Source organism: Aythya marila, assembly GCF_965140915.1.
Source record: "Aythya marila genome assembly, chromosome: 1".
NCBI classification, from domain to species: Eukaryota; Metazoa; Chordata; class Aves; order Anseriformes; family Anatidae; genus Aythya; species Aythya marila.
The window spans coordinates 17,419,973-17,444,612 of NC_139042.1; the positions used below are offsets into that span (position 1 = coordinate 17,419,973).

At 39.1% G+C, this 24,640-nt stretch overlaps 1 protein-coding gene across 1 annotated transcript in view; it reads left to right on the forward strand.

Moving 5' to 3' along the window:
• The window catches only part of DDX10 (DEAD-box helicase 10), a gene marked incomplete at its 5' end in the record, with an annotated part of 189,928 nt that overhangs the window by 51,338 nt on the left and 113,950 nt on the right, over positions 1-24,640 (forward strand). The gene's annotated exons all lie outside the window — the stretch shown is intronic.

Genomic DNA, 24,640 nt, shown 5'->3' on the forward strand with positions numbered 1-24,640 from the left:
TGTTGCTTTCATTTAATCTTTAAATGCAATGTTATAGTAAGTCCCATCCCGCCCCCCCATAAAGCAGATTTGCTAAGTGCATATTGTGAATTTTTGGTGTGTCCTTTGTCCCATCTAGCAACTATTTATCTGTAGTAAAGAGATCCAAGTGAAATAGCCATCTGCTTCAGCAAGATGGTTTTCCTAACTTACATACATGCGAGGGGAGCCTCCTGGTAAGCAATGTATGTATTTTTCCAACTGGTATTTTAAATCTTTCTTTTTCGGTGCTGTTATTTAACAGCGCAGGGCACTTGTCATGAACTTATGCTTACCAGCCCACTGGCTGCATTTATAAGCAGCATCTTTCCGTTAGTATTTAGCAATGTGAGTAAAACCCTTCCGTCAGCTCACTTTGTCACAGCTGAGCACTTGCTCAGTAACTGAACCCCCGCCCGCATTCTCTCCTCTCCCTCGAGGAGGTTGTCACAGGTTCCCATCTCTTGCCAGCAGCACGGGAGGAGGATAGGTGTGGGAAGTGGATGAGGGTGCTCCAGGGATTGCATTTCTGTCCCTCTTACTCTAAACCTGAATCATCCTGCCTCTGCGCAGCTCATGGCTGGCTAGGCGCTAGTACGGGGCAAAGCTGAGTGGACGTGGCAGTGCCTTATAATTATTAATAAATTTCAGTTTCATGTGGTAAAGAAGCTGCAGCTTAAAAAACAAAAAGTAGAATGAAAGATTTCTGCCTAAAAGAGCACTCCTGTCTCAGCTTTCCTATCGCTTCTGCTATTTTCTGTGCTGAAATACACAGACAGCTTTATGTTGAATTTGTATGTTGGAAAGTGATTTGGGAAGTTCTGCTCAGAAAATAGTGAAAAACAAAACAAACAAACAAAAAACAACCAACCACCATCAAAAACCACACAACAAAGCTTTGATGTAAAAGAATGAACAAGAATTTTATGAATAATATTAGTGATTTAAGAAGTTATTTGGAACCTCACCAGGTAATATTTTAACAGTTTTCTAGCATTAAACACTTACAGGTTAGGCAAGTTGGAAATTCTTTTCTGTGATTTAGTGTTGTTAATGTTTCATACTTGCTATACAAGTATGGAAGAGCTCGTACTACCTGAATCCTCTTGTTCATGGGGGCATAATACTCGAAGCAGGTGTGAAGAAAAATTAAGTTTCAAGATCTGTGTTGTTAAGAATTGAAATATAATTTGAATAATCTCCTACAGAAATGCCAGTGATAGTGCAATATATAATTTTTAGAAAGCAGGAACGTAGGGTGTACTGTGCCTAGCTGTGGAAACTAATCACTGCATATGGGAGTGTGGTGTTTATTGCCTTAGTTACTGTGAAAATTGTTGATAAATTGTGGAGTGCTTTAAACTTATGGTTTCTATTTTCAGTAGGAATAAGACAGTAAAGGCTTATACATGTATCACTAACCGTATGCAGTCTTTTAATGTTTCAGCATACAAACGCACATGACAGAAATTATCTTGAAAGATGCAGTTGTTGTGCATCTTTATTTCATACCTATACCTTGACACCACGTTTTATGCATGTTAAAAATGAATTGTTAACTTGCAACACTGCTTATATTTTTTCCCCATCTGTTTACTTTCTTGATAAAAGTTTTGAGGTGATTAATGCTGTATTGTGGTAGATCCTACTGAATGCATGTAGCTGACATCTAAAGAATTAGAGCCAATTCCTCTGGGCTGTGAGGAAAAGGCACCAAGCAGTCCAAGGGCAGTTTTCCTGTTGCTCTGGGTTGGAGTGTCCTTCCAGCAAGGACTCAGAAGACAGTTTGACTTTAGCGTACGGGATCCTTGCTGTGTTTCTGGGACGAGGCAGTGGCAGTGTGTTAATTAGCAGCATCAAACGCTGCAGAGGGTCTAGGAGTCTGAAAATGAAGTGTGCTCTTGGCTAGATCATTTAGTGCTGAGAAAAATCTACCTTCTGTGCTAAAAAGATGAGAGTCTTGTGGAAAAGCTAGTATGTGATCGTCTAATTGGGAGATCATGAATATACCTGGAAAGGCTGAATTAAATTTGCCTTTATACTTTCAATGCGTGTGATTGATTTTACACTTCCAGTGTTCCTGTACTATGCTGCTTGTTGACAGCAAAGCGGTCCCACTGCTGTTGTTGAGCTTCAGCAGTTCAGTTTCAGGGGAAACTTCACATTCAACTTCAGTTTTTAAAGAGCTGTTGTTAGGGTCACCAGCCCTTCCTCATCCTCGTGTCTTTCCAGGCCCCTCCAGCCTCAGGAAGAGCAGGAGGAGGTGCAGCACCGCTGTGTGTCCCATGGGGCTGTAGTGCAGAGCAGGAGTTCTTTAAGCTGATGGAGTGGAAGGGGATGTGTGTGACTTCCTTGGAATAGCTTGCTTTTGGTGGACGTCTGTGGTGCCTAACTTGACAGTGAAAGTTAGGTTGTGATGGGAAGTGCCACATATCCAATGTTAGCTCAGTTAATAACGCCACCCCCAGAATGACTACGTGCTTTCCCTTTCTTAGTGTGTCTATTTGTTGTGTGTGTATTGTCTCTGTGTTTTTGTGATAACAAATATAAATGTTTCTCTTTTAGCACTGCCACATAAAAAATAAAACCTTGAGTAATGTGTTTTTTTCACCCTGGCACATACTACAACGTTGTTATGAATTTCTGAGCTCCAGAGGTACTCACCAGCTGCTCTATTTATGAATTTTACTTAAATATGTCATGACTTTTAGCTGTTTGGTTTAACTCATGGGACTTATTTAGAAGTACAATGTTCTTATGCATTAAAAAGGTGACGAGCAGAACTGCCAATATCAATTGGCAGATGCACAGTATTATTTGGTTGTTATATTAACATTATGTAAATTAATCGCTTAAAGTGCATCTAACAATATTAGCAGTATTGATGTTGCAAGGACTTTAAATAATCCCAGGTTACAAACTTTGCTTTTAATGCTACTTTGGTGAAATTGGATGTCGCATTTTCAAATGCAAAAGCTGTACTTCCCCGTAAAGCACTATTTATTGGAGAACTAAGATTAAGCCTACGGTAGTTTTTTCTTTTTTTTTTTCTTTTTTTTTTGTTTATACTTTTAATCCTCTTGTTGGACATGTTGCATGCTGTCAGACTTGTTTTCTGCTAGCAAATTTTCTTTTTTAGGATAGAGAATGTTAAATTACTGAGTTCTTAGGATTTCCTTCTCCCCCATCCTTTGATTTATAGACCTGTAAAGCTTTTCTAGTGAGGTACTGCCTGCTTGGACAATGGTAGAAGTGTAAGCCTATGGACAGAGGGTTGCCTTCAATAACACTTGCAGCTTCCTTGGAGTTAGTCCGTACACCCACAGAGCCTTCAGTTTGAATGCTGTGGCTTTGGAGGGATTTTATTTTATATTTCATGATTCTGTCTCAGCTAGTTGGCTTGTTTTATAATCCAATAATGTTATGTGAAATGAAATTTTCTTACAGTTCTCAGATACACAAACCTGGTAGGTTATGGAAGCAGGAAAGAACAGAGAAGGGTAAGCCTCCCTCACAAGAGATGATGGTGGGGTCTATACCAAGAAGCAGAGAGTGATAGTTGGCTGTAATTTGGGCTTTTCACAGAGAGTGTATCAAGGAAACATCATTTAATGCCAACCAAAGTGAGGACATAATCCTCTAGAATTTTCTCCTGTGATGTTGAGAAGACAGCCTATCACCATACAGATAAATCAAAATTACTTTTCAGAGTTGTGATTCATCTCGATTGCTTCTCTTACATTGGCTTTCCATTCTGAATGTGATTTCTCTCCTTCTGTTCCTTGCTGTGAGACAGAAAAAGCAGTGTATAAACATCAGGTTGGTCAAAATCCATGCGAAGCATCTTCTCCTTCCTCTTATCAGCTCTTATTACCTCTTATTCTTCCATATTAACTCATGTTAAACATATGACTTGGTCTCCTTGGTGCTTTTCAGGGGATGACAAGAGAGAAAACACTCGAAGGAGGCAAGAGGCAAGGGAAGCCTCTTGAAGCTGGCTGACTCTGGAAGCAGTGTTGGTTCCCTTAGGGCTGCCTCTCTTTGCTCCTGCTGTGGTAGCGTGTGGTGTCCAAGAGAACAAACCTGCTCCAGGGCAACCTGCTAGCTGTAAAAGGCACATTATTCCTTGGAGGCATATTGCAAAGCTAGCACTATAGCAGAGGAAATACAGAGGTTATTTATTTTTAAGTTAAATAAAAGTCAATGCTGTGATGCATTATATACCATAAATTCTCCTTCCTACAGAATGGGCCTTCTGTTCCTAGCCTAGTAACGCTGTGCTTGTGTGCCTCAAGTTGAATTATAGCAAGTAATGATTTATAAGAAGCACAAAACATTTGCACACAAGTGAGGTAGGCCTACATTTGGATGTTTCAAGAAGGCAGTGTTAAGAAAAAATATCTTTTGTCAGCCGTGAATGGAAATGAAACCTGCTGACAGCACCTTGAGCCTCCTCATGCCCAGCAGTGAGCGCTGAATGTGTCCTACAAAGTGGATGGAAAATTGGAATGAAACCACAATTTATTTCTGTGCAATTTCAATAGCTTAAGTACAACTGAAACTTGTTTTTTAAGACAAGCTGTGACGTCCAGTTATATTATATTCCATGTAATTTTAAAAAATCTTGTTGTTCAGCAGTGCTTCTGGAAGCTGTGCATTGAGACAGTACTAAACCCAGGCATGGTGTTCAGCAGAAATATTTCTTTCCCTTCTTGGACAGCTTTTGCTCCTGAGATTTTCCCTGTCATCATTATTTTTGAGTAGAGCGTTCATGAGCGTCTTGTTAGTTTAAAGTGTGTAACAGAGGCTTTTGAGGCAGTCCTTTGTGAGAACCCATAATCTGTTTTGGACTCCAGATCCATAAATCACTTATTATTTTAAAATGTTTTTAATGCTTCTTCATTGTTCTTTCAGCTTGCATTGGCAGTTCTTGTGTCTACTCCAAATGTATCGTCAGATTTTTCTCTATTGATTTCCATTTCAATTATTTTTTTTTTTTTAGAAACTTCCTGAAAACTTCTGTAGTGTATGGAAAATTCACTGTAATTGTTTCTTGCACCTTTTGAGGCAGCATTCCAGGTATTTGTGTCAATCCCTGTGACAATTAGGAAAATTGGAAAATCTATAGGATTAAAATTCCATATCTGAGTTACAGGTGAGCCATATACTTCAAATAAATGGCTGCTGCATGTCTCTTAGACTGTGGGTGCAGCATAACATGGTCATCCTAAATGTTTTAATCATGTTTCAAATCTGGATAGAAAGTATCGTTTATTTAATATCTTCCTGTATCATAGCTCTTAGCTTTCTGTGTCATAGGCTACAGGGTACCCAATTCTGATGTGCCAGGTGTTGCTTCTGTGAAAAGCTTTACACTGGAAAGTGCTTTTGAACCATTATGGGCTGTGCTAGTTTTGATGTCTACAGTACACCTTGAGGACAGTTTGTTGCTTTTGTAATTAAGAATGCAGTATAGGAGGATACCACAGCTGCCAGGGACCTGCTTTCAGTCTTTCAGTCACAGCTCTTTGAGAAGTGCCTTCTCCTTTGAGCCAAGAGAGGTTCCCCCAGCTCTGAGGTGAGTTGCTTGTTAGTCAGCAGCTTTTGCAGGAGTGTGCTGCTCATCTTCTAGAGGAAATGCTGTTCACAACGTTACTAGCTAGTGGAGCAGACTCCTGAACTAAGCAGTGCAGCCTTTTTATTTTAATTACTGGAGCTGTGGGTTAAAAAATCTTTTCTGAAGCAGCCTCCCAGGTCTTCTCCACTGTGCTGAACCTGCTGCAGTGTCACAGAGCTTGCTGTCCTAGCAAGAGGCAGCTATTTGCAAAGTGTTCCTGTGGTTAACTTGTACTGGAGGACTGTGATACTTGTGTTTAACCATGCATGTCTCTAATCTCTCCTTTAGAAAATACTTTTCTGGTGGGTTGATGCTTCCTGAAGTGCAATGATGTTAGCAGTCTAGCACATTGCTCACATGCTCATGGTGCAAATTCAGGTTGCAGCAAGGCACACTTTGTCTTTGGATGGAACAGACCCGAGGTGACTGAGGTGCATGGTCTTGTATCTCAAAAGATACGGGGGTATTGTATAATTTAAAATGATTCATTAAAATATAATTTGTTAAATACTTCTAGTAGGTTACTCAAGCCTGCAGCAATACCCTCAGTTTTGGTGTGCTTAATGACTGATTTATAGCCTTCTTTAATATACTGTAATCATTTCATAGATGAGGATGAGTGAGCCAAATACTCTGCGTTAAAACTGCTTTGTTTTAATCAATATTCTCCAAATCCGTAGGATTTGTAAATTCTAAAATGCTGCAATTTCCTTTAAGATCTTTACTGCCTGAATGCTTGCTGGGTGATGGCACTGGAAGTATTTATAACTATGACACAGTTTTTGGATGAGCGGTTTCTGAAAAGTTGAGTGCTAATACTCTGAAATGCCACCAGAAATTATACAGCACTAATTTTCAAAGGAAATGCGGCTTCCTGAAATAGTAATAAAGCAGACCAACTAACAAATACTTATCCCGAGCCTCCCAACCGCTGTCAGCACAGTGTGTAGTTGACGTTATGAGAATAATTCTTCAGTTGTTCATGTGGGCATCTTCTGTGATGCAGCCAGCTGCTACTTTAAGCCTCTCAGCGAACTGCTCATTCACATTTTCAACAATAGTTTGGGGCAGATATCTGAATTCTTACGTGTTGTATAATTTTTTAGGTGGAATAATTTGACAATTAGGACAAAAAATCACAATTTTGGTGAAGATTCACGAGCTGTTAGCCAAAATGAGTCTCTGAGCGATTTGTTGCGGTATTACTGACATGCAAACTGTAGAGTAATTAGTATTTTAAAAAGGAAAATATGTGTAGTATACTGTTCACAAATTCTGACCTGCTGACTGATTGTGGAAAAAGGACAGTAATCACAGAAAAACTGCTTTGGGACATCATATTTCCATGATGTCCCAGCTGTGGAGGGGTAGAGGTGACACCAGCTGGGAGGGAGCGTCCTGCCTGCTGCAGGCTGGGCTCTTTGCTTTCTGTCTCAGGTAAAGAAACAGCTACTGCCCCTGGGGATAAAGACCTGTTAAAGGAGCTTCTTTTCTGAGAAAATAAAACAATTAGGATGACAGCTGCTGGCCTTATTTGTGTCAAAAATTAAGTGAGCTATAAATTGCTTTGTGGCATCCCATCCTTTGTTATCTAAACCGTGCTGCTCTTGTGCTAGCTCTCAGCTTACTTCAGCACAGGGTTGTTCCTCTCTGTGCTTGAGCTGCAGGTTTGTTTAATCCTCCAGCAGGAAATCTCCATCTTCACGGTGCTCACCAGGTTGAGGCAGACTGCCCTGCCTGCTCCTCGCAGCCCTGCGTGCTCCAGAAGGTGCCTGTGGAGTAAAAAGGGTGATGCTCCAGCAGCAAGATGTCTGGCAAACACACCTGAGGAAAATTGAGGGGGTGCATTAGTAAATCCCTCAAAAAAAACACAAAAAACAAAAAACAACAAGTAAATGGGAAAAAGTGGTGGTGTCTTTGAGTCGGGAAACCCATGGGAAAACAGAATGACAAAAGTAGCTTTTTGAGGGGCTAAATGATGATATAAGCATGTGAAAGAGTTTAAGATAGTTCTGAGACACTTGTGCCGTGCTGATCTTGCTATGAGCAAGCTGGGAAGAGAAAACAGCTTGACTCTCTAAGAAAGTGCAAATATCTCTTGTCCTTTTTGGCTTTTTAGGGAGATGTCGATGAAAGACCAGCAGCTTTTTCTTGTTTCCCTAATCTCCTCTGCATTGAGCAAAATTAACATTAGCTGCTGTTTTGCTTATAGTGATGCCTCCTTATCTCTGGCTCAGAGCTGAGTGTCCTCAAAGTGCCAGCCTTGCTGTGGCAGCTTTCCTTCAGGTTCGCAATGCAAGGGCTGTGTCTTGCAGAGCACAAAAGGACACTGTGTTTCTGTTGCAGTAGATCTTTTGCTGCCTTGGAGAAATTATGCATCTGCCCTGTGATTTTGGAGAAATACTGTTTTTACAGTCGTCACTCTTCCTTTATATATGCGTTGCTGGTCTGAGTTTCATTGGTCTGTACTTCTGGGTGATGGTTTTCAGTTTGGTGTTTTCTAAATCGTGAATGGAGGGCAGTCTTTTTGGTGAGATCACAAATCTGGTGTCACTGCCAAGCCTTTTTATCTTAACAAAGGGAGATAGAAGAACAAGCTGATAATCCTAAAATGGGTATTAACAATTGTTTTAAGCCTTTCTATCTGGGGTTTATTTACATTAATATACACTGAAAGCCAAAAGGTACTTCATATACAGCTGCTTACAGACCTACTCCAGCCACAGAGGTTCACCATTTTGGCTCGGAGGAATGTGTAATGCCTTAATTTGCTCGTGTGTTTTGGGAATTGCATGCTGACCTAGAGTTACACCATCTCTGAGAAAGTAAATCTCTGTCAACTTTTGCTTTCTTTACCTGTTGTGTCCATAGGTTCCCCAGCCTGAAAAGTGCAAATAAGTTATTGGATGTCTTTTAGGTTTTATGGTGGTTACAAAAAGTTTGAAGCTTTTATAAAATGAATATGCTCTTGGGAATTTATTTATATGTAGGCTCCATGTCAGAATGACGTGGTAACAAGAAAATACTGACCTGCAGCAGAGCTGGAGAATTGCTATCAAGAAGGTATTGTGTTAGGGCAGTGAGCGTTGATGCGAAATGTCTTTTGATTTGTGGGCTGAAAGAAATGTTCATGTTATTTCCAGCTTTAGGACACGATTTTTGAATGGGTGTTTCTAGGAAGTGCAGCTGTTGGGTTTACTGTCAAGACGTAGAAAAAGGAGGCAAAGAAAAAGAATACAAAGAAAGCTCCCCAAATAGCTGTGATGAGCGATTGAGGCTGATGTGAAGGGGGGGATTTAAGGGCTGAGATGAGACAAACTGAAAGGCAATGGTGTTGTACAGGAATGACAAACTCATGAGGCATCTTCCCAGCCTGTTCCTTTGGGAAACCCAGACAACATTGTCAGCAGATTCCTGTCTCTAAGCATCATGTTTCATGAAGATTTATACCACCTCTTATGGGATGATTTTTGAATAAGAATTACTGTGAAGTTCACTCCTTCAGTTTCAAATCTTGACATTAAATATGGATGTCTGTAATTTGTTCTACAGGTCTTTAGTGATAACGTAGTTACGTTTTACAGAAGTAAAGAGAAGTGGTCTGAGCTTCCCAGGTATAACGCTCTTTAGTACACTTGTATTGAGTACAAAACATGAATTTTACTTAATTTTGTTTCCAAAAGAAATCTGTATCCTAAAACACAAAGATACGAAGTTTACCATTACTAGCACTTCTTCCAGTGGTTTAGTTCATTTGTCAGTGCTGCAGTGAAGAGGTGGATGTGGGGGAAAGAGGACAGGAGCTGAGAATAAAGATATTTGAACAAATACTCCTTTGGTCTGCAAGAAAGACTTTATTTTAGCACACAAGAGAATGTGAGAAGAAAATGTGATACTGTTATGGAGGAGGTGAATAATATGATGTAAATTGGAAATGCAATATGCAAATGCAAATTAAGACAGCATTTAGCTTAGGGACACTTCATTACTGCATGTTATCAAGTGTTGCAAGTCATTTGGAAGGCAGGCACCCTGTAGTTGCTTAGAAATGGAAAAAAAATGGTGTAGGAGTTGAAGGTTGAGTATTTTTGCCTGACTGAACTTGAGTCAAGATTCTGTTTCTGGCTGGTCAAGTGTTGTAATTACCTTATCAGGCCAAGCTTTTAAATAAATTAAAAAAAATAAACAAAGTTGTATGTACCACACCTGCAGGTAACCTTTCTGTCTTTGGTTTCAAGGTCAGCATTTATGCCGAGCCAAGGAAATGTTACGTTCTCATTAGCCAGCCTTGTTTTTGTGGCTCCACTCTCTTGATCCTCCTTTAAACTTGGGGAATTTAGAACATAAATTACTTTGACTTCTCCCCTTTTTTAAGAAGTATTTTATTCTTTTTAGCACAGCTGATTTTTTCATTGGTCATTGAAGCTAATCAATCTTGACATTTCTTGTTACTGCTAATCTTCTTTTATGGTTGGAAAAATAACATCTTCATATTTTATTTTACCTTCGGACATTTTTTAAGGCACTTACGAGCAATAATAGCCTTCTAAAGCATTTTGTGATGTAATGTAGGACAGCTGCTAATGATTAAAGCTAAGACAGCTGTAATGGAATATTTACTGGATAAATTGAGAAGAGACTAATAAATAGAGGTACAAGAAATGTTAAATCTTTTAGTGGAAAAACACCGGAGAAAGGAAATGCAACTTTAGATTGAGTGTTTATATCAAGTGTGAGCATATCACTGGAACACAGGCCTTGGCTCATTGTTTTCAATTTTTCCTTTAGTTGCTGGAAAAATAGTTAAAAGCTCTCCCAGTACCAGAGAGTTCTGGACATACTGGAGAGAGCCCAAGGCAGGGCCACCAGGACGATGAAGGCGCTGGAGCATCTCTGCTGTGAGGAGAAGCTGGGAGAGCTGGGGCTGCTCAGCCTGGAGAAGAGGAGGCTCAGGGGGATCTCATCCGTGTCCCTAAATCCCTGACGGGAGGGTACAGAGAGGCTGGAGCCAGGCTCTGCTCAGTGACCCCCAGAGAGGCTGTGGGGTCTCCTCCTTTGGGATCTCCAAAAGCTGCCTGGATGTGGTCCTGGGCAGCCTGCTCTGGGTGTCCCTGCTTGGGCAGAGGTTTAAATTAACAGAAGTAATTTTTATGCAAGTGTAAGTATATGTAAAGAGAGCTTTTACAGCTAAAAAATTATTAGCTCTTTTCTGAAATTATTTATGTGAGGAAAGCAGTGCTTCTAAAGGATACATTCCCAATTAAATTTTTTTTTTTTTTTTTTTTTTTTTCAGCAGGAAAGTTCAAATCTAACTTAAAGGATTTTTATTTTAAAAAAAAAAAAAAGAAAAAAAGATTAAGACTTTAGACTGAGGTTCTATAGACGTATATGTTTAGCTGATTAATGTTTATGTTAAATAATCAAACTCTTAAGTCTTGGTCATTGATCAAAGCGTTCTTTTTCTTGCATATATTTCAGGTAGTCTTCAATGATGCTTGTGTAGGGTTTCAGAAGGGTTAGGTTAGGAGGTGATCTACAGCTGCAGACCTGGACAGCAGGACCACAGGAAACAGTGTACATGAAAAAGTGTTTCTCAGGTTAGCTTTCAAAAAGTGGCGTGGGTGTGTACACAAAGAAAGGGGAAGAGAATAATGGTCCGAATTGGGGTTAGGGAGAGGGAAGGAAAATTGTAAGCTAGGCTAAGAAGGCTTCAAAATCACTAGAATACAATGAGTATTTAATTTTCAAATGCTGCATCTGATGGATTTGCTTCAAGAGTAGAATCCAACTTCCATGTTCTTAATTCTCTTAAGCACTTCTGATCAATTACTTAGAATTTCATCCTCCTTGAAATCTAATGGACATTTCTAATTTCCGTATGTTGCTGGAAACCATGAATATGAGCATATTTGCAGAAGTGGAATCTCTCATGGTATCTTTACAGGCATCAGTGGCCAGGGTTTACCTTGGGAATGTTTAATGAGGTGGCTCAGCGTACCCACGGACAGCTTATTTGGATACAGGCAACGTGAAGGTTTTCACAAATCTAGCTGTGTGTTTACACATAGAGATATAATGTAGGGGGACTCAAGTTCCCCAGACAGGAGAGATTTTATTGTGGTTAGGAAACGTAAGGTGGTGGGAGAAAGCCAGGTTTATTATTTTTAATTGCAACCCAATAACGGCTTGGTTTTGCTGTATCTGGTTTGTTTATTCTTTGAGCACAATTTTCCTGCTATGTAAAACCACTTCTGTTGGACAGAGGTTGCTTACAGATCCTGAAGCTGTTCTGCGTGTGTTAACATCCTATTCATGGGCTGTGTCTGCAGCTCTTTTTCTCTGCATTCACGGTGATGGAAAACTGCTGGAAGCCAAAGCTTACGTCTCACAATAGCCTGTAATACGACTATGAACTGTGCAGTCAGGCTTATAAACAAACTTATCCTTTCCCTTTTTTATTTATTCCTTTTTATATCTCAACAAGTAAAAGCTCTACCTGATTATCTTTGGAGTGCTCTGAAAGCACGACTTCATTTACAACATATCAGTCGAAAATAAATCTCTCTCTCCTGAGATCTGTTGCTATCCCTTTACCTCCAGTGGAGGGGCCAAAATCTGTCAGTGAGAGCAGTTTAGGGCTATCTATCTCTCTATCTATCTGTCTGCCTTTTCAAACAGTCCTGAAATCTGGCCGAACTATACAGCCTCCTGCACTTGCCATGTTCAGCCTGAAATGACTTGGTACAAAATAGAAATTCAGTGCTTGTGCTGGGAGACCTGGGGCATCTGAATGTCAAACTCTATCTGATGAAATTGCATTCTTCTCCTACTTTAATAGGATTGCGAGGATAATATAGTTGAAATTTATAGTTGTCATAAGGATAAGGTCAGCAAGTAGATCAGAGCTGAATTGGAATTGACCCTGTTTTCTTTTCACTTGAGTTAATTTACTGACTTGCTAGGCTACCAGCCTTTCAGGATTCAGAGCATGACTAAATTGTTTGACAGATCGGGGTTGTCTTAAACATTTCAAACTATACATATTAAAAAATTGTGTACATAAAATAATTAACCCTTATATGTACAAAACATGTTTAATAAATAAAGATAACAATCTTATAAATATAACATTTATACGTAAATATAACATTTATACATATTTAATTTATGTACCTATATATGCATGCATGTGTATATATATGTAAATGAAAAGATGCTTCCCAAATACTTCTTCCTCCAGTGCCTTTCCTAAGAAAATTTATTGTTAAGTCCTTGAACTTAGCACATTTTATACGGGGTTAATTTCGCTAATGCAAGTGGCAAGAGCCTGATGATGAACGTTTTAATTTCTGTGGTGGTACTTGCTCAGCGAGGAGTACCAACTTGTAATAGGAATTTTTCCGCGTTGGGTTTTGTGATCGTTTGGAAGATGCATTGTGCTTGGAGGCAATCAGCAACGGCTGCAGAGAAATGGCATGTACCTCTCTCAGGCAATTTTGGTATTGAAGATATTTCATATGATGGTTACAGGATAAACTGTTGCTGTTGTGCAGAAGCTGCACCTCACTTCACGCTCCCTTCTCTGTTACGTCGTGCACGTTGTTTCTCCTTTGTTAGCGCTGACTCAACCACAAAAAAAAAGAGGTGGCTGCCTTAGAAGACAGATTTCCTACCGATCAGTTCTCTTTGTGCAGGAGGAGAAGGCTGCCCACTCTCCCTTCCTCATATCTATTCTGAAATGTTGGTCGTCAGGTTTTCAGAAAGGTAAGCTGACACCACCTTGAGCTCATTTTTTATATTTTCAAGGCTGGATGTGAAGATTTCCTGTGAGCAGTCGAAGCTCCTGAGCCCCTTCTCCGCAGTAATCGTAGCGGCACAAGCAGGTCCTGGTCACCATCAGGACGGGGAGGCTTCAGGGTAGGGTTACTCTGGTGTAGGTGTTACCAGGGGTAGGTGTTAGGCTGAGCTGAGAACGCATCATGTTCTGATCATGTTCTGTGACCACATGGGGCAAATCCCTGATGTTTCAGTGCTGGGTGGCTCCAATGGACATGGTAAAAACTGATATTTTTAGTTGTGGAGAAAATGTCATCACACCAGGGTTTCTGGTTGTTTTTTAAAAACGAATTAATGACCAAACTCCCCACATCTGATAATATTCTTAGATTAGAGACATCTTCCTTCCAGCCTTCTTAAATACGAAGGAAGTTTCTCAGTTCTATTTCAAGGAAAAAAAAAAAAGCTGAAAAATACATTTTATGTTTCACAAGAATTCCAGAGCATTTATTTTGATATTTATTAGTTAAAATAGCATGGACAGAATGAGGTTGAGTAAATTCCTTATTTGTTTTATTTTTTTTTCTGTTAATGGATATTATGATATCCAAATGTACTCGTGGTTTCTGTAAAGTCTAATGCATTTTGATCAAAACAAGTTCCCGATATCAGCTACTACCTGTGCATGAGTTTCATAATCTAATTATGCATTGTATGAAGCAGTATTTCCTGCCTTCTATTTAAATTGTGACTTTTTAATTTCATATAGTGTCTTGTTCTTGGGTTGTGAAACAGAGTGCATCTTCACTTATTAAATTATATGTATTGCTTAATTCTTAATATTTGTTTTCTTTTCAGAGGCAAAGATTCTTTGTTTTTATTTTCTCTGTACAAGAATTATTTTTAAATATTCTTCACCATTCCAGTGTGTCTTCTCTGAACTTCCTGTAATTATTTTCCAATAGAGACAAAACCAATTCATGGAGAAATCCAAATAAAAGTTGTTGCAGAGCAGTAGCTTTGAAGTTTGGACTTCTGGGAAGTTTATAGCCTGAAGAGAGAATTATGTTACTTCATTCAGCAGAGTAATCATTTGTTCTGGTAACATTTATGCTCCTTTCATTCCAATAAAGAAGTCATTGATTGAAGTTTGTACTGCAGAAACCGTCAAGCTATTGGTCTTAGCAGCGCTCTCATGCTGAAATCGTATGGTCAGAGGCATCCAAGCAAACAAATAGAAGTGGCAAAACCTCTTGCTTGACTTGCAGAATAGGATTCTGGTTATAAATGAATTGCTAGAAAACCAGAAGGCAATGTATAAAGTGGATAGCAGGACATACTGAAGTCACAAGTAATGCTACTTTGTGCAAGAAGAATGTTCTGTAGCATCACAAAGCCATGGATATTCTTCCAAAGTATGTTCCCCTGATTTTGCATTTCAAACATTCTGGATCACCATCATTTTATGATTCTGCATATATCTATGTGTTAGGATATGCAGAACATAAAAGGTAATGCTGTACCTTTCAGTAAGTTAAAGGCTGGAATAAAATGCATTATAGATACCTCGTAGAACCCTAGATGAACTTTTCCCAGCAGCTGGAGATAGGGAGCAAATTGGCACATTTTATCTACAGGATTTCCCAGGAGAAATATTACTCAAGGCTTAAAATCCGAACTGTTACAATGAAAAAAAAACACTGCATATTTTATGAAATGGTCCTCTGGTACTGGAAGGACTACTGGCTGAATTTGCCCTTGGAAAAAAACAGTCACTTATGAGCCTTTCTTTTAAAAAAAAACTGCTCTAAATGCCTATTCATTGTTAACTGATGGCTTAGCTTTTTCAGACAATCTTAAGATGTCATTTCTGCTTGGCTTTTTAATCTAGGAGGACAAGCAGTAGAATTTGAGAATTTTTATTTGAATCAATAAACCATGAAGCAAAACCTGGGGTTTATTGGAACAAAGGCACAAACATTCAAGATCCATTGCATCTGTGACTGGTCACATATTTATTTGCAATTAATGCCAAGAAATAATTATGAACTTATTGATACCAGTGAGCCACAAGCAAGAGAAAATAAAGAAAGTTTCCTTGGTTTTCTTCTAGATGGAGACCAGAAGCATCTTTCTTATTTAGCTCCATAGTTACGTGTGAGCTAGAGCTATGTCTTGCCTCCAGCCTTGAGTGTTTAGCATTTATTCCATACTTCATTTTAAGCAATTTCTCCTTTTTAAAAGGAGAATATTTTTTTTCTGGCAAACCTCTGAAAATTTGGAGTCAGCATCTTTCATTAGCTGGAGGGGTTTTTTTATTATTATATAGTATCTGCTTACACATCATCTATATTCCTTGAAGATTTTTAATTCTGAGCAGTTACTTGGCAGAGAAGGCTGTGAGAGGAGATGCAACACTCAGAAAAGCATTCTTATAAAACTGAGTGGATGCAATGCTTTCTTTTTAGATGAAGAAACAGTACAAAAACCAAGTGACAGCAAGGCTGTAATAACTGCAGTGGAGGTTAACTCCTTTGGTGCGAGCGAGTAATGAGTCTGTTAGAGCATGTGCTGCATGGCTTATACCAGTCTCTTACAGTTTGTCACATGTTAAAATACGGAGAGAGAAGGTAAGTGTCTGGACAAGACGTGAGTGGTTTAAGGTGGGTAAAATACATGTAGCTCAGGATTCTCCATCTAGGAGCTTTGTTCAATGTAGGTGTATTTTCAAGGAGTCTTGGTGCAGAAGGAAAGCACTGGCATGATGTTCTGCGTCTTGGCTCTCCAGAAAGTCCAGGCAGAATGGATGGTGCCAGGTTGTAATCTACTAAACTTGTTTCCCAGAGCCTTCAGGGCAGTGATGTTCGGGTTGTAAAGAGGATAGAAACTTTTTATTGTCTGGCCTGGTGGGGAGAGAGAGGTAGATGTGAAATGCACAACACAGGCTAGAGAGGACTATTCCTACTGTGCAGGCAGGAGCAAAATACGTGACGGCTGTACCCTGAGATGAGCTTACTGGTTGTGCTGTGGTGCTGGATGTTGGGTAGACCTGGTTTAGTAGCTGTGCTGCTTTCATTGACTTTGATGCATCTGTCGTAAATCTCCGTTCTCTAAGTTGTGCCTCCCAGTCCACAACAGGAAGGGTTTATCCAACGTGCAGGTGTCAGAGATGGTAATGCCAGGCTGGATGGGGCTTTGGACAACCTGGTGTGGTGGGAGGTGTCCCTGCCCATGGCAGGAGGTTGGAATGAGATGGTCTTTCAGGCCCCTTCCAAACCATTCTGTGATTCTGTGTTATTTCTCAGTCAAGTGGCACAGATTAAGTCCTGAATTTGTTTGCCTGATGACTTTGAGGGGACCCAGCAAGCACATTTCTTGCAAACATGTTTGGCCTTGCTTCAGTAAGCTGCTTCAGCAGTGTACTGGTGTTTGTGCATCCATGTAGAGTCAAGGTTCACTGTAGATGAAACAGTTCTGAGCTGTATGCTGGCGCCTGAAAGCCATATGAAACCAATTCTCACTGTGAATAATGTGTTGTGTTTTAATGAACCTCTTTAACACACTTTTAACTGCTAGTCTAGACAAAACCCAAGTAATAAGTTAATATCCATTAAAACTGTTGGAAATGTCATTTCTCTTAGTTATGAAACATGCCAGCATAAAATTTCTAACACTTCATTATTTGCTGTATTGAATGGTTTTTAATAATTTTAATTTGTGTGTATTCCCTTAAGAAGTAATATTTTAAAAAGTGCTTGGAATAAAACTTTTGAAGGATGGAGTAACAGGGTCTTTTGAGAATCTTTTTTACATATATATATATATATATATATATATATATATAATATATTATATACATATATATATAAAACAGTCATTTAGAGTATGCCAGGTGCTGAAACTTTTAAGGAATATATTGCCCAGTTGAGCTGCCCTGGGGCATGCACCCATGAGGTCTGGCTCTGGCAAAGTTGTGGGAGCAAGGCTGGCACACTGTCTTCTGCAGACTGTATCCTGAAATGCTGCTTGTGGTCAGATGATACCATGATTTCTTAGTGCAATTTCAAAGAACCATTTGTACCCTGATACCCTGAAATCAGATGAACTTAAAGCAACTTTTATTTTTCATATAACGTAGCTTTGTCTTTTATGAAATTAAGTTATAAGTATGCAGAAATTTGCTCTTAAACCCATAAAATATTTCAAAATGTTTTTATTAAATTAATTAATTTAGCTAAATAGTTATGTGCCTTGCACTTGGAAAATGTTGCATTTTATTTCTGCCAGGATTCTTCTGTGAATCGCTTCCCATGGCTTATTTTGTAAGCATACAAGGGTTCTTTGGCTATTAATAAACATGGGGTTTTACGTGAATTTTATTAAAAGGAAGCTATGGGAGGGGGGGATGACAATGCTAGTAGGGCCATCAGTTGAAAAGCTCTCTGGCACATTTTAAATTTTGCTTTGCTTGTCTGTAACCTGTTTCAGGTTGACTGCTGGTATCAGCAGTTCAGGCTGAAGTGCTGGACTTCAACTGTGGTCTCGGGTCCAAATTTCTGACCCAGTTTGAGCATGGTGACCTCCGGGCTAAGTGGGGAGATGCCACTTCTCCAGAGCCAGAGGACCTGCGGTGTGGTGAAGTGCCAGTAGAAGCACTGGTGCCGCTGGTGCCGTACTCTTACTCAAATACTTTTCTGTTTAAAAAAAAATCCTCATCTTTTAACTTTCCCAAAATAGCAAGGTTCTTCTAAATGTCCCTTCCTATATTTTTGCCAGCAGATATTTCACCTTTTAGTGTAAACTGCAAGTTTTGTATGTGATAATAGTATGATATCCCCTAAAGCCTTTCCTGACTTAATGTGCTATGCTGCTACTGCTTATTATAGATGCTGGCAGTCACCAAACAAGGTAATTAAAAGGAAATTCTCTCCTTTGGAAATTATGTGAATAATTTAAGCTCCAGAATTTCCCTCTTCACCACCCAGTAACTTTCTTGTTTCCTTCTGCAAAGTCTGGTTACAAAAAGATTTTCAAAGAACTCAGGAGAAAACAAAGCGAAGAGATCATATCAGTTTTGATAAGACACTTTTCTACATGAAATTTTTCAGTCTGGGCAGACTTGCTTTTTTAATTAATGCCTGAAATTTGCTTCCCCAGCCAACAGAAGGCTTCTTAATATAAGGAACAGCCGCAGTTCCCTTGCTAGTCTTCCGACTCAATTATCTCATTCCCTTGTGCTGAAAAGTAAATGTTGTATTAAGAAAAATTCTTCAGGGGATGTTAGTTTTGCATATACTGTGCGTGTGTATATGTGGAACATGGAGAATTTCATTACCCTATTTTTGCCTCTTGGTGCAAGTGGCCATTCACAAGAAAGCTTGAGAACAGACGTTGATAGAAAGCAATTAAGATTATCACTTAAAATAAACAGGGCATTTGATGAGGGCAGCTGGAGCTTAAAAGTGTGAAGTAATAGTAAAGGGAAAGAAGTGCTCACTTAGGTATTTGCTGGGGACTTCACAGAAGAGTAGGTTTTCTGCTCTGCCTTTTCTTGTGGGTTTTGGAAACCCATGTGTTATTAACACCAACCTCTGCCCTGGAAAAGGGGCCTTTTTTGTTCACTGAAACAACTGGATGCCATTAGCTTGCCTTTGCCAGCAGTTGCCATCAGCATTAAAAACACCTGAAGGAGCAGGGGCCTCTTTGGAGGAGCAGCAGGTGCACGTGGCAGAAGCTGGGTCATTTTGCAAGGTTACCCCGCTCCCATCTGGCCAGGGGGCATGAACGTGAAGAAGTTTTTCAGAAGGTCTTCCATTCCTCTGTGCAAGTAGCTTCCCTGCCCTTAAAGTCAGTAGAAAAGCATCATTCCTAATTTGAAAAAGGGCCAGTGGAGACGCAGAAGCGTGGTTTCTTGATTTATGCTCCCTGTGTCTTTGCCATTGAGAATACTTGGATCAAGCTCGTACGTGGGTGAGAGTTTGGGGAGCAGTCATGCAAAAGAGCCATGGTCACACACAGCGTGTTCGCATCTCTTATGTGTCTGCCTTCTGGAGACACCAGAAGTGTAGGAGGGAGGCTTCCTCCCTTGCTTCATTTATAGAAAAGTCTCATTTCACAGCTGGAGATCAAAATGATAAAGCTCCAGTCATAGCTGGAGCTTTGGTGCTTTTGTGCTGTGAGGAAGCAAGCAGGGAACCGTGATGTAGAGTTACCAGAATTTCGTCTTATTCTTCCTACCATTCTACTGAAGACAGTTAATATCCCCTTGAATTGCTGCTTTAAAAAACAGCTTGTGTTCTTTTCACTCCTGAAAGGAAACAAGTTCAGTGCCAAAAAGCCTGTGTAGCTCACTTGTTACTGGGTGCACACTGAGATTTGACCTTAGGAACAGTTTAGTGCATGGCAAAGGTGCCTTGGCGCACCATTGCTTGTAATTTTTCCTGACAAAATCATTGCTAAACATAATTTTTGCCATGAAACCCCGAATAGCTTCACAGCTGTGAGAAATGAGAAAAGTTAATTGATGTGCACAGAGTAAGGAACTGTGGTTTAAAATATAAATGAATCACTTACTATGACAGTAGCTCTATGTACGCAAATCTTTGGAATCCTCCCATTACCTCCTTTAAAGCAAAACCTGATATCTTCATAGTTTATATATAATTTATATATATGTGTGTGTGTATATATATATATATATATAAATATATAAAACTCTTTATGGGAAGTTTTATGGAAGTGTTACATTCTGTTTTTATGAGTAAAGCAGTTCTGTGACACTGGCTGCAGGTTACTTGGCAAATGAAGTCCATACCTTGACCTTGGCAACTAGCATGTTTATAAATCAGCTAACTAATATGACCTTGTCTGTAAACTGAAATGCTGGGGTGGGAAGATGGCTGCATGTGTGTTCTCTGGTGTCAGCATTTCAGGTGTTTGGGCAAGGTAGGCTCCTGAGGTAGGTAGTTTCTGTTTTTTCAGGAATCTTGCTGTAAGTTGCTGTGAAGAGACAGAACCTTTTTCAAACAAATTCGAAGCTCCTCTCTCACCTCTGAACAGTGTCAACATCCAAAAAGCACAGGTTAGGTCTCTCGACTTTCTCAGCAAGTTTTCATTCCCATTGCATGAGCTTGGGTATTACCCTTGCTCAACTCATCTGGTCTGTGTCACATGGTATTTGAGCAGATTTGGTGCCTGCATATCCAAAATGGGAAAGTTTCAGTAACCAAATCCATTTGTATAACCAACCACTCCTGTTTCTGTTGAGCCTCATCTCAGAAATGGTTCTCACTAGCTGCAGTGGCAGCCAGCTTGCAGTTGCTAGCAGTGTATTTCCTTGCTTTCATTTGAGTATTAAGATGTACTTCAAATAAACCAAAAGTTTAAAGGCACTTCACGCAGGTTGTTATCAAATAATTAAATTTGTAATTTTGTCATTTATTAAGGCTCCATGAGTACACTTGTCTTGGCGATGTGTCCCGAGAGATGCTTTTATTATTTATTGACTGGCAATGTAAGTGCTGCACTTAACCACCTTAATGAGTGGGCTGAGCATACGATTGCAGATTGTAGCTGTTACTGACAACGGGCTCTGTTTAGATTTGGGTAAGGCAGTAAATAAAAGGTACATCATTTACATAAGCTTATTAAGTGGTATTCTCAAGGGGAACAGCAATAATTTCAGATGCTGTTTTCAGTGTTGACAGCTGGTCCATTTACAAATTAGATATGGAGAAGGGTTACAGGGAAAGGATAAAGGCTTGTGCAAGTTGTACAGCAGTTTCAGAAAAATGTAAGTTATCCTGTGAGGAATGAGTGCCCAGACTAATAAATTATCTGGCGTGAACTGAAAAGCAAGTTATACTGGGACTGCAGTTTGAAAAGTAAGGGGATTTCAAATGTTGAAATGCAAGTGTAAAGAGATTTCGTTAGCTCAGCAGAAATTGCATGTGGATATCTGTCCTAATGTGAGAGTTTGTTTTTTCTGCCTAAAATAAACCAAAATGAATCACAATGAAACTGGAGGCATGTTATTTGCACTGGTTTGACTAAGTGCTCCACAACAAACCTCTCAAAGCCACTCAAATGTGTGTGGGGGAAAAAGCTTTTGTGATTTATCGTGCTTCGTGGAATGGCAGGTTGAAAAAGTTTGATATATCATCCTCGTTAAATAGAAAGGTTTCTGTATGCTGTTTCTTTTAAAGGAAAAGAGGTGACTTTCAGATTAACTTGAATTGGTAAAGTCAATGAAAATGTCATACCGAAGGCCAAGTAAGATTTCTTGCAAGTCTTTCTATCATTGCTTCCAGTTTCTCATTCAGGCATCCTCTGTACGAGACCTCCCCTTTTGTTACCTTTCAGTTGAAGAGGATGCCACAACTGTAGTGTTGGCCAAGGTCTGTGTATAGGATTTGTGCGATTGTCTCCCTAAAATAAAAGTGATTTTTTGGTAAGCACAGCTATGAAACAAGTGCATTAAAAGAAGTCCTCCCTCTTCGTTCGGAGATGGGAAGTTCATCCAGCTTGAGTTATTGGAGTGCCAATATGTGCTCAAAATAGAGCTTTAGCATTTGCCTGAGAGGTTTCAGGCGCAAATGTTTGTGGTTCTGTTGTATTTTAATAAAAATGTTTAGTACAATTTGCAGTACAAGTGATCTTTAAAAATGTTGGCTGCTGTAGAAAAATCAGCTCTAGAAATAAAAAGACTTGGACTGTTTTAAAAACCTTCCTTATTCTAAGAAAATATTTGTCATATCTTAAAAAGCAGATTTGAATTTGCAGAATAGCCAAAAGCTATTCAAAGTCAGCATTGGATTGTGTCCTTATGGCTTGAAATTACTATTTTCTTAATACTGTCTAATTAGAATGACGAGTGGAAAATTAGGACTCAACATTTGGGAATAGTTTTGTTGTTGTATTCCATGATATATTTTGTGTACTTATCCAGCCTGCAAGTGTACTTCTTAGACTTTTGGCTCTTTATTTAAACTTAAATTAATGAAATTAGCAATGTAGTTCATGTCTATTGAATGCTATCTGATTTGGAAATGCAGGGCCTTTATGCTCTGGGTAACTATCTGATTGTTGTTGCAGCAATTTTTAGTTCTGTGCCAAAAAATTTGGCAGCTTTGATGAACTGTGGCAAAAACTTGATTATTTTCAAAAATTCAAGTTACTGGACTGTCCATAAAATGGGTGCAGGTTGAAAATGTCATTTTCTTTTAGTTCTCTTCATTGTGAAAACAGTGAAGAATATGTTACTGCTCTTTCAAAAATGCTATGGAATTATAGGAACGGTTTAGTTTCAAAATTTACTGATTAAGTAAAAAGATCCTTTAAACTAACTGTAATCATTTAAAAAAAAAAAAAAAAAAAAAAAAAAAAAAAGGCCTTCATCCCTGTATGTAATTTATTCTTCCTGAATGTAGAGCTCTGAATAATATGGGTGGAAAACAGTTTAAAAATAATAGGGGGAAGGGTTTTCTTTGGATTTCTTGGGATTTCCTGAAATTGCATGGGCTTCAGCACTGAGCCAGTTTGACTTTCTTGTTCGTCATAGCATGTACAGCTTCCTAGTGTCATATGTGGCTCTGTTAGAAGGGTGATTGGGAAAACCTGAAGTACTCATAATCAAATCTGAAGTTAATTTCGCTGACCAAATTAGTTGAAAGAATGGTTTGTTGTTAAAAATAGGACACAAGCCACTTTTCAGTCTAGCCTTGGTGTAGCTTCTCTTCGGTGGTCTTAAACAGCATGTCTTGGTATATCTTGCCTTCCTTTTTTCCATGCAACAATTAGAATGAAAAACCTGCCCAAATCAGTGTTGATTTACAGGTCGGTGCTATGCTGATGCAGCAGAATACTTGGACTTCAACTTGCCGTTGACTTGGCTGTACCAGTAATGAGTAAGCAATCTAAAAATCAAGTCAAGATCCCTATATTGTGCTTAACTTTGAAGTAGATTTTTGCTTTGTAAGAACCTAAAGGGTTGTGAGGCATTGGAGTGGGCTGCCCAGGGAAGTGGTTGAGCCACCATCCCTGGAGGTCTTTAAAAGACTTTTAGATGTAGAGCTCAGTGATATGGTTTAGTGGAGGACTGGTTAGTGTTAGGTCAGAGGTTGGACTCGATGATCTTGGAGGTCTCTTCCAACCTAGATGATTCTGTGATTCTGTAAGTTTTTTTTTTTAAGAGTTTTTAGAGTGGTACCTTAGAGTTTAAAGGCATAGTTAGAGCTACTATATAGGGCCAAGCAGGTTCGATTGTATTTCCAGAGCACTTGATGTGATCTCTGTTCCTTTCAGTGATGGCTTCATTTTCATGGAATTTAGATGTTAAAGCTAGAGGGGGCCCTGAGAGACATTCCTGTGCCTCAGTCCTTTTTTTTTTGTCTGTTTAACGTTCATCTCCGTTGCAGACCAAGAACCAGAGTGTTAAGGTATCTTTCTGTTTTTTTAACCCTCCTCCCGAGTCATGAACCTTGAGGTATGGATAAGAATTTAATTGGCTTTAGCTGTATACATTTCAGAAGCCGTGTAATAACCTTTTGTGTAAATTAAAGATGATACCAATTTGCCTCCCCTTTACTGGTATTGATGTAAGCACGTTGCTAAGCAGTGCAACATAATCATGGGGCTTTGCCACTCACTCATCTGATAAATTTTGATAATTTACCTCATATTAAACGGTTGGAACTTTAACGGTGCAAAACTAAACTGAAAATTATTTATGCTATTTTCTTAATATGCTGAAAAATTGATGATTTTATGCAAAATTGTTTGAACAGCATTTACTGAGATTTAAGATTTTAAATGTAAAAAATATGCAGCTTCTCATTTATCTTTGTTTTCCCACTTCAACATGCATTTTTAAGACTAAAAGAAAAACAGATTCTTGATCTTTATGTTTATTTTATGTCAAGAGTGAGCTCTTTATACTGATATAAGTGTATATATGTTACAAAAGCTAAAGAATCTTTTTGTAGACCTCATGCATAGCTCAAGTGTTTTTCTCCAAAGACTTGCTGAGTCTTTGTGTTTTGCTTTCTTAGAAACAACAGAAAACCTGCAGTTCTTATTCTGAATCCTTACCCTGATCATTCAGTGATTGTGCTCTCAGCTTAAGAAGACATACAAATGTTGGCTCAGTATCGAAGTGTGAAAGTTGTCTTGTCTGGAACAGAATGAGACTCACCTGGCTGGTTTCTACCTTGTATTTCCATGTAGCTAAAG